The following is a 10,827-nucleotide window of genomic DNA, read 5'->3' on the forward strand; positions in this document are numbered from 1 at the left end:
TCCCCTGGGAGGCATTTTGGCTGATGGACAGATTCTCCCAAGGGAGCTAATGGGCACCACAGGGCACAGTGTCACCAGGCCGGGTGCCTGCCCAGCCTTGCCAGCATAAATGGGCACTTTGCCCGGTCGAGGGTGAAGCAGAGACGGGTGAGTGGGGAGGGGAGACACGCCGCAGGAGGAGCTTTCCCAGACTCCTCCCCCTTTCAAGCGCCACACGGGCACCCTCCGGCCCTCATGCAGCTGGCAACTCTCACCCGCTGGGCATGAGCCGACCCACCAGCCCATGACGAGCTGTCACGGAGGGGTGGGGGGGACACAAGGCCCTGCACCCCCGGCTTCCTGCAATTCACCATGACTCTCAGCCAGCCAGTAAAGCAGAAGGTTTATTTAGACGACAGGAACACAGTCCAAGACAGGTCTTGCAGGCACAGACAACTGGACCCCCTCACTTAGGTCCATCTTGGGGTCCCAGAGCACCCCAGCCCCGTTGGGGGGGGGTCAGAGCCCCATCTGGGCTCTCCTCCATTACCAGCCAGCTCCTGACCAACCTCAACTCCCTCCAGCCTCTCTCACCCCTCCTCCTCCCCAGCCTTTGTCCAGTTTCCAGGGCAGAGGTGTCACCTGGCTCCAACCCCCTTCCTGGGTTCTCACGTTACATGCTCAGGTATCTTCCCTCAAGGCCAGTCTCCCATCCCCCAATGCAGACAGGCCCAGCCAGAATAAAACAGCACTCCGCTCTCTCCATCCCACCCCCTGTGCGCCCCCCCCACCCCCACTAGGCTTTGCATCTCCCCCCAATCCCCACCCAGCATTCAAAGACCTCATTAAGAACTGTCCCAGTTCGTCACACGAGCACAGGCTGGTCAAGCTGCTCACATCTCTCTGCCCCCAGTCCCCTCTGGAGGGCAGGGCCGGAGTTAATCCTGTTCTGGGGCCGGCAGATCCCTGCACCCAGACCCTCTTGTCACGTGCCAGCTGCCAACCCAGCTCCCCACAACCTCCATCACAGGTCCTGCAACCCCAGGGCAAGAGGCCCCTTCCCGGGCTGATCCCACAGGAGCAAAGGCAATGGTCCCAACCCCCTGCCCCACCCCAGGCTGGCCCTGCCCGGACTAGCTCCCTGCAGCTTCCACCCTTCCTCCTGGTCAGGTGGGGATTGTGGGGAGATGCAAAGCCTAGCAGGGGGGGTGGGGTGCACAGAGGTGGGATGGAGAGAGCAGAGTGCTGTGTTATTCTGGAGACAGAAAGAGCCTGAAAGTCCCAGCTGGATTGTCCAAGGGAATTAGACCCCCAAGATACAGAGAATGCCAGGCACATTCGAAAAATCACCCTTGCTGCCTGTCTGTGCCTTTAGGCCCCTAACTCCCTTGGGCAGCCTGGCCCCCAGAGGGCATCTTGTTCCACCCGTGCAGTGAGCCAGTGCAGGGTGCTGCCAGGCAGGGTGCTGCCAGGCAGAGGGGAGGGTCCCTGCCCCAAGCTCTGAGGCCAGGTTGGGGGCAGCCTTGTCACTCCAGGAAAGGCCCTGCTGCAGCCACGGGGCTTGGGGCAGGGAGCCAGGATTCCTGGCGTCCACCCTCAGCTGGTCCCAGCGCACAGGGTGCCCCACGAGAGGTAATGCCCCATCTGGAACCAAGGTGAGCAATGCCCTGCAGAGCCCAGCATGCCCACGCGGCCGCTCCTGGCCTGGGCACTGCCGCCATATTCCCCACCCCTTTCTCTAGGCCAGGCTTGGGAAGCTCCCGGCAAGGGGACACGATCCACTCAGACCCACGGATCGCCCCAGGCTCCCACCCCTGCTGCCAGCTCAGAGGGGAGCCCCGCTGGCACTTCTGGCTGGAGACCAGGCCAGACTTCCCATTCACCTGGGAGCAGGCCCCATGCAGCCAGCTCAGGGTAGGGGACTCTCCTGGGAGCAGGGTCCTGAGGCAGGGGCAGCACTGGGCTGTGATCCCAAGCAGGTGGGGTAGCAGCTCCCTGTGACCACGCCCTGGCACCAAACCCGAGCCAGTTGCCCAGGAGACCCTGCCAGAGGCCCCCCGAGCCAGGCCAACAAGCAGAGGGCCCTGAAGGGCCGCACCAGGGCAGGAGCCGAAGGTGAAGGGCCGCCGGCCGTGGCCAGGGCAAAGGCTGACTGGCTGGACAGTCCCTGCAGGTACCTCCCGGGCACAGCCCCGGTGGGTCGGCTGGAGGCAGCGGCCGCAGAGCGACTCTACAGGAAAGACCCAGCGAGCAGTTTGAGGGGCTGCTCCTCCCACACTGGGGCCGCCAAGGAGCAGCAGAGCAGGACGGCGGGAGCTGGAACAGCAGCTCCACCGGGCCTAGCCAAGCCACCTCTCAAAGGGCTGGGCTAGCAGTGGGCTGCGGGTCAGGATTGAGGGGCATCGCCCCGGCCTGCGCTATCACTCCCCATTGACATGAGCACGGACACCAGGACCCGGCAGGACGGGGCTGTTTAGGGACCGGTGCGGGGCGATGGACCCAGCTTCGGAACAGTCTCTAGGAGGAGCCTTTTCGTGGGCCAGAGCCCCTCTGGGTCTCACTCCTCAGACTGCACCTCGGGGCCTGCTGTCCCCCGTGCGCTCCCTGCAGCAAGTGCAGGCCCCGGGTGAGACCTGGCCCCTCTGCAGGATTAACGCCCCTCGCGACACACGGCGTTGGCAGTTTATCAGTCACCCAGCACTGCCCAGGAAACCCCCAGGGGGGCAGAGAACAGTGAAAGCCCAGACCCTCCTGTTCAGCCCAGAGCCCGACTAAGCTGCCGTGAACCCATGTTCTGGCTCTGACTCGGCCTGGCTAGACCCCAGGTGAGACCCCAACTCCTTCCAGCAGCCAGGTCTCGTCCCCTCCGTCCTTTGCGCTCAAGTGGGGGATCCTCGCTCAGCTTCCTTAAGCAGACGCAGGGAAATCCAGCTCCCTCGGGGCATCAGCTGGTAGGGGTCCATATCCTGGTGACTGGCTTGGCTAAGGTCTTCACAGATGCTCCATTGATCTCAGGTCTGAGGCCACATCAGAACAAACAGCCCACTGGGTAACAATACAGCACAGGGGAAACTGAGGCACACGGGATTAAAAATATTACAGAAAATTCCCACTTTCTCATGAGGCCCATGAGAGCGGTTGCTCCCCACCCCACCGACTGGGCTGACCCCATGCTATGGTCCAGCTCCTAGTCTCTGCACAGCCCAGAGAGCCTGTACCCTGGGGGGCGTCTCCCTCTCTGCCCCCCCCCCCCAGTAGGGGTACAGGCTACAACTGGAGACAGACACAGACAACCCTGCCTGTATCAGCAGGGGGCAGATGTCTCTGGGTCCCGGCCTAGCTTCCCCCCATCACTGAGCGGCTCACACAAACGGGCACAGGCCAGCCGCTGGCTCTGGTGTCTGCACACAGACTACTTGGCGGTGGCTGGGGAAGGCTCCTGACGGCAGGTAAGATCAAGGGGCTACATCACTGGGAGCTCTCCACACAGGACCCCCAGGAAGACTGGCTTGGCCAGGTCCCACTGCAGCTCCCCACCCTGCCTCAGCCCCAGTGGATTTCTCACTTGTGCCCCGTAACACTGAATCAGTCCCAGCAGGGCTGGCTGGCAGAACGGCAGCTATTGGTAGGCCAGGGCTGCTGGGGGAACTAGGCTGCGTCCGCTGTGCCAGGCTGGGCAGAGGGAGCCTTTGCCATTCCCTCACCTGTTAATGGGGCTCCACGCTGGGCAAGCTCTGGTGCACAATGCCCCGGGTGCCCACACAGGGACAGGGGGTGCTGCAAACAGAGCCCCGCCAACAGCTTGGAGCTGGGATAAGGCCTGAGGCCCAAAACCCCTTTCCCTGGGAGACTCTGATCCATCTCCTGCCTACCCACAGAGGGGCTTAGGCAGAGACCGGCCAGGGCCCCTCTGCTCTGGGGAGGGCTGGAGAAGGCTGCTGCAAACCAGAGAGAGAAAGCCTGGGGTCTCGCTCCCCGGGGTGGGCGGCTGGGACCTGGAAAGGAACGAGCCAGCCCTGAACATCTCCCTGTCCACCCCCATGGGGGGCCTACGCTGAGGGGTGTCAGATCATCCACACACACGGCCACTGCCCCCCTGCACTGCCTGCCCGAGGGCTCCCCACCCGTTCGGCGAGCCGAGCTGAGCACTGCAGGAGAAGAGCCCTCGGCATGGCACGTCCCTCCATGGAGCTCAGCCAAGCCGCCCTGGCACAGAGCAGGGATGCCGAACCGGCCCCGGAACCTGCCAACAAAATAGCCCGGATCCCCCACCCCTCCCTCATGGGCCTGGCTGGGCTCCCCTGGAATGGCCAGGGCTGGGCTCCCCACTGTGGCCCTTAAACATGCTGGAGTGTTGGCACCGCAAGCTATGGCCAAGGGCTGGTCCTGGCATGACAGCCCCCTTCCCCCAGCATGCCTGGGCAGGCGTGGCTCTGGGGACAGCACTGGGATGCCAGCCTCACTCCTCCCCTCCCCAGGATACCCAGACCCCTTCCCCCCCCCCACAGGCGTGGCTCTGGGGACAGCACTGGGATGCCAGCCTCACTCCTCCCCTCCCCAGGATACCCAGACCCCTTCCCCCCCCCACAGGCGTGGCTCTGGGGACAGCACTGGGATGCCAGCCTCACTCCTCCCCTCCCCAGGATACCCAGACCCCTTCCCCCCCCCCACAGGCGTGGCTCTGGGGACAGCACTGGGATGCCAGCCTCACTCCTCCCCTCCCCAGGATACCCAGACCCCTTCCCCCCCCCCACAGGCGTGGCTCTGGGGACAGCACTGGGATGCCAGCCTCACTCCTCCCCTCCCCAGGATACCCAGACCCCTTCCCCCCCCCCACAGGCGTGGCTCTGGGGACAGCACTGGGATGCCAGCCTCACTCCTCCCCTCCCCAGGATACCCAGACCCCTTCCCCCCCCCCACAGGCGTGGCTCTGGGGACAGCACTGGGATGCCAGCCTCACTCCTCCCCTCCCCAGGATACCCAGACCCCTTCCCCCCCCCCACAGGCGTGGCTCTGGGGACAGCACTGGGATGCCAGTCTCACTCCTCCCCTCCCCAGGATACCCAGACCCCTTCCCCCCTCACAGGCATGGCTCTGGGGACAGCACTGGGATGCCAGTCTCACTCCTCCCCCACCCCCAGGACACCCAGACCCCTTCCCCCCTCACAGGCATGGCTCTGGGGTCACAGGCACCCCAGGAACCCACTCAAGGACGGAGGGGAGGGGAACCACAGCAAACTCCAGCCTTAGCCCTTCGTCTCCCCCTGCACCATCAGCGGGACACAGAGCTGGGTGAATCCAGGCAGCTGAGACCCAACCGGCAGAGAACGCGCTGGGGCGCCGAGCAAGGAGTTAGTCCAGGATGGCTGTGCGCGTTTAACTCCAACAAGCCTGCCAGTGCCCCTCAACCCCGACCCCCCAGCCCCGGGCTCCCCCCTCCCCCCAGCTCTGCCGGTGCCCATCAATCCCGACCCGCAGCCCCCTGCCAGCCCAGCCCCAGGCTCCCCCCTCCCCACAGCTCTGCCAGTGCCCCTCACTCCCGACTCACAGCCCCCTGCCAGCCCAGCCCTGGGCTCCCCCCTCCCCCCAGTGCCCCTCAATCCCGACCCGCAGCCCCCTGCCAGCCCAGCCCCAGGCTCCCACCTCCCCACAGCTCTGCCAGTGCCCCTCAATACCGACCCCCAGCCCTCTGCTAGCCCAGCCCCGGGCTCCCCCCTCCCCACAGCTCTGCCAGTGCCCCTCAACCCCGACCCGCAGCCCCCTGCTAGCCCGGCCCTGGGCTCCCCCCTCCCCACAGCTCTGCCAGTGCCCCTCAATCCCGACCCGCAGCCCCCTGCCAGCCCAGCCCCAGGTTCCCCCCTCCCCACAGCTCTGCCAGTGCCCCTCACTCCCGACTCACAGCCCCCTGCCAGCCCAGCCCTGGGCTCCCCCCTCCCCCAGCGACCCTCAATCCCGACCCGCAGCCCCCTGCCAGCCCAGCCCCAGGCTCCCCCTTCCCCCAGCTCGGCCGGTGCCCCTCAATCCCGACCCGCAGCCCCCCAGTGTCGCCTTCCTCGAGTCAAAGCCATAATGACCCAATAGCACAAGGTGTGTGTGTGTGGGGGGGGGGTAGGGGGGTTGCTCCAGCCTGCGCTGAGGAAGGCCAGCTTGCAGACCAGGGAGAAGCACGGCCTTCAGGGGCTGATCACGGAGCCATCTGAGAAGCTGGGTCAGGGGCCAGCAAGAGCGGGAAGTGACCCCTACAAAGCCCCCCTCCAACCAGGGGGGAGGGGAGGGGGGAGCTTCGTGGGGCCTGGAGAGCAGATCCAGGCTGGTTTCGCTTATAGGATCAAAAGTGAAGGCAGCGAGAAGCTACAGGGGATTTTAGATTAAAGAGCCTCCCAGAGTCTCATGGCTGCGCTCAGATGAAGAGCTCACCAGGCCTCAGAGGGGTGAGGAATTAACCAGGCTGAGCCCCGCTGGGGGGGGGGGGGCGGGGGGGGGACTCCTGAACCAGGAACCCACAGATCCCCCGTCCCCGGAGCTCGGGGCCCCTGCTCAGCGGGCTACCCTACAGCTGCTATTAGTACAGCCGCCAGGGCGGGGGCCCCATGGGTTGAGCTGGGGAGGGGGTCCCGGCGGGCCAGGGTGAGGGGCAGGGAAAGCACGGCCCCCCAGTGATGGGGGTACAGATTGGGGACCAGGCTTTGGAGCTGACCGAGGGCGAGAGGAAAGCCCAAGGGACAGACCCGCAATCAGCACGCCATCCCCAGGGCCTGGCAGTGCCAGCTTCGCCGTGCTGCGCTGAGGGGCTGAGGCAAGCCGGGGCCTGCAGACCCCCAGGTGCAGGGGCAGAGGAGCCGAACACCAGCGCAGGGAAGAGTTTCTAAAGCACGTTTGGTTGCAGGCCTCTGAGCAGCGGGGAGATGGGCCCAGGGCAGAGGCTGCACACCCCATGAGCGGCTGGCTCGGGCCTGGGCAGAGCACCAGGGCGTATCCCCCAGAACCCCACAAGCGAGGCTGCAGCCACCCCCCACATACAGCACCAAGCCCAGGCACATGCACTAGGGGCACATGTCTGGGGCTCCCTCGGAGGCCCGGGGAAGAGGAAAGGTGAGTGCAGCCCGGCCTCCAGCAGCCGAGGGGTCCAACAAGACCCGAGAGGCCGGCCTGTGCACCCCGGATCCCGCTGCAGAACAGCCCGTATCTCCCCGTTCCCACCAGCAGGAGGCGCTGAGCCGGGAATGCCCCTGCCAGGCTGGGGAAGCCGGACACTCCCAAGGGAGGAACCCGCCTCATCCCGACCTCGCACCCACCCCCAGCACAGGGCCACGAGCTCCCCGGCCTGGGGCAAACCGCGGCCCTTCTCTGCCTCAGTTTCCCCACTTGTGCATGGGGGCGCGGGGATCCCGCGCTCGCAGCGCTAGGGGGAGCCCGCCCAGAGCCCGGCAGGGGACCGACCTCCCGGTCCCGCCGCGCCCATCCCCGGGGCATCGGGCCCCGCGCCGCCCCCCGCCTCCGAGAGGGAGGAGCGCGAGGCCCCGCCCACGGGGTCCCTCCATCCCCCACGCCGGCCGCGCGCGCACGCGGCTCATTGACGCGAGGTGACGTGCGCAGGGCTGAGCGATGGACGGGCCCCCAGCCAGCCAATGGAGATCCGACTCGCGGCTCCTTCCCCCACGTGGGGCAGGACGGGCGGCCAGCGCCCGCCTGCCATTGGCCGCGCGGCAGCCAACCAGAGAGTGTCAAAACGCAGCTCTGCGCGCCCATTGGCCAGCGGGGCTCCCTTTTGTTCTCGCCACCCTGGTGCAGTTAACCCTTCCCTCCCCGCAGGCTGGTCCGGGGGAGCCGCTGTCCTCCAGGGGGCGCTGGCAATGCCAGGGAGCCCCGGGACTAACACGTGCTCGTGGGGTGAGGGCACCAGCCCCCCGCAGGGCAGGGCAGGGCATTGCCAGGGGCCCAGGCGCTGCTCCCAGAGCTGGGGAATCAGCAGGGGGCTCCAGGGGGAGCAATAGGGGCGGGTGGAGACAGGCCAGGTCCCACAGGCAGATGGCACAGAGACCCCCTAGGAGCCTGCGAGGGGCCCTTCACCCACCCCTCAGTGCCACAGACCAGGGAGACTCACGGTGGCAAGCCGGGACCCAGGGCTCAGCCAGCACCTGGGCCTATGGGCGGCAGCGCGTCCTTCGCCCAGACAGAGCCCCCCAGAAAGCCAGCGCAAGCCAAAGAGCTCCTAGCAGGACAGAGCCAGCGTCACTCACAAGGGTAACAGGCTGGGAAGGGGGAGACCTGCCAGCTGGGCACAATGCCCCCAGCTTCCTAGATCAGGGGAGGACGCTCTGCAGATGCCCTTCCCCCACAGTCCCCCTGCTGGCAGGGGTGCACGCTCTGCAGGCGGCTCAGGGGTGCACAGGGCGGGGGTGCAATGGGGCGTACTCAGCAGGACCCCCATAATGCCCTTCACTTCCCCCCCACCTGGGCAAATATGCAGCCCAGGAAGCGCCCGGATCAGGCAGATGGGTGGGGGGAACCATTACGAGAGCTTTGTGAGGGTCACACCCCTCACTAGTGTGACCGTAGCGCACTGCGGCAGAGCCACAATGAACCCCACCCTCCCCACTGCCCGTGGTGCCCTGCCATGCAAGCCCTTCCCATGGTATCCATTCCCAGCGGGCAGGCATGGCTCTCGGCCGGAATCCCTGCTCTGTGTGCACACAGACAGGGGCCATGGGATGTGGGGGCCAGCCCCCAGGCCAGGGGAATTAAACCCTCTGCACGATCAGAGCCAGCTCCCCTGCACTCAGGACAGTACCACACACTGGGGCAGGTGAGCCCAACATTCCTTAGGCCCCGCTGGGACGCTGGGGCTGTTAATGACAAGTTTCAGAGTAACAGCCGTGTTAGTCTGTATCCGCAAAAAGAAGAACAGGAGTACTTGTGGCACCTTAGAGACTAACAAATTTATTAGAGCATAATAAATTTATAAATGCTCTAATAAATTTGTTAGTCTCTAAGGTGCCACAAGTACTCCTGTTCTTCTTTTTGGGGCTGTTAATGGCTCTCCCCACTGCCCCGACAGCAGAGCTCTGGCTGCCCCACGTAGCAGCGCCATTTGCCTGGCTCTGTGCCGGCTGGGGAAGCTAGGCAGAACGGTGAGGGGGATGGATCTGGGCATTGGCACAGCCAGCAGGTTCATCTTTGGGGGCTACCAGGCGCTGCACTGGGCATGCAACGGGCCACTTGGGTTCTGCGCAGGAAGCCTGAGCCTAGATGGCACCCGCCCAGCATCATGGGTGCACAACCCCTGGTCCATAAGTTTGCGAGGCTGCACGGGAAGCCCCTCGTCCACCCGCCAGGGCCTCTCTCCTGAACCCCCAGGCTGAGCCACATGAGTCTATCCCACTTTCCGCCACTAGGTGGCACCCCAGCAGGCCATGGCCAAGGGCAGGGAGCAGCTGGATGTGGGGTGGCCAAGACAGAGTTTTGGAGCCCCACAGGGGCAGGCCGGCTGGGCCCAGGAGAAGGGCTGGGTGCACCTGCCCCACAACACATTACAGCTTTGTGGGGAAGGAATAAGAGCCCCACACACAGCAGCCGCTCCTCGGGCTGGGGAGAGATGCTCCGTCCCCAAGGCAGGGAGCAGATGGCCCCTGAGCTCTGCATTTGCTGCAGCACCAGCCCTTGGGTTTGGCTGCTGGCCGACGAAGGGTTAAGCCCTCCACCCATCACTCAGCAGCCACGGGGACCCCCGCCCCCGCATGGCACAGGGAGGCAGGCCGGGAATTCCTTCCAACACCACAGTATAAAAAGTCACCGACTAAGCAAGTTAACAAGTGAACAATCAACCGCAGCCAACTTGGCTACAGCGAAGCCGTGACGAATGCCAATTGAGAGACGAGCAAAGGCTGCGGCGGGATCGCTATGCCCAGCCAGCCGGGCGCGAGGCACGGCGTGCAGAGCAGGGCCAGGGGGGCCTTGACAGACCCAGCAGCCGGCATCCCTCCTCAGCTTCCCTCCTTCCCCCCGCCCCAACGCGTACCTCCCGTACTGCGCCAGGGCTGCCCTTTTCTGTGTGGCCCTTCTGGATGGGCTGCATGGCGCAGCGCCCCATCCGGAAAGGCCATTACCGCATGCGCCGTGACGCGGTAAACGCCCCTGGCCAGCAGCCCAGCTCTCAGACAGGGGGTGCAGCCAGCAGGGGGCATCACAGAAAAGGACACTGTCCCTCTCTCTAGGGACCACCACCTCCTCAGCCCTGTTCCCCGATCAGATGCACCTACCTGGAGCTGGCGATGGTCCCGGATCCCTGATCCTCTCCATCCAGGCAGGCTCCCTACAGAGTGCATGGACAAACCTGTTAGGAGCCAGATGCCAGGTTCCAGACACCAAGCCCCCACCCTGAAATCAGCCCCTTACCTGCCCTGGGATCAACACAGCTGCCCCCTGCCCTGGGAGCTAAAGGACTGGCATAGCGTCCGCTCCTCCTTATATAGGGAGTGGTGTTGCAGGGAAAGCTGTCCCTGTGGATCACCCGTTCCCATTCAGCTAGTTCCATGCACCCTGCTGACCTACCCGCCTCACGCCCAAGGGAGCAACAAGTGCCACCATCTGCCAAGAGCAAGAGAGAATCTCGAAGAACTGGGGGGTGGCGATGGGCAGCACCCAGTCTGGTTCCCAATGCCACACAGCCACAACCCCCCTCCTGAGGCTGCCCCCGCTGGATCTAGGGGGGTCTCCCAGCCTGTCCTGCTCCCAGGAGCCTGTCTCCCCGCAGCCCGTCTCTGGGTGCGAGGGAGAGCCCCCGTTCTGGGTGGGGTGGGGGCATGCCATGGCCATGGTGACAGAGTGGCAGGCGCCCCACTCCCCTCG

The 10,827-nt window shown here is 65.4% G+C and overlaps 1 long non-coding RNA gene across 1 annotated transcript; it reads right to left on the reverse strand.

Annotated features, from left to right (window-relative positions):
• Positions 1-370: 370 nt before the first annotated feature.
• LOC128847718 (uncharacterized) lies at positions 371-10,432 on the reverse strand. The gene is made up of 3 exons (XR_008446941.1): positions 10,375-10,432; positions 10,239-10,291; positions 371-3,024 (listed from the first exon to the last, which is right to left on the reverse strand). It is a non-coding gene; the product is annotated as an uncharacterized LOC128847718 (long non-coding RNA).
• Between the last annotated feature and the right edge of the window lie 395 nt (positions 10,433-10,827).

This window comes from Malaclemys terrapin, chromosome 13 (genome assembly GCF_027887155.1).
Source record: "Malaclemys terrapin pileata isolate rMalTer1 chromosome 13, rMalTer1.hap1, whole genome shotgun sequence".
NCBI classification, from domain to species: Eukaryota; Metazoa; Chordata; order Testudines; family Emydidae; genus Malaclemys; species Malaclemys terrapin.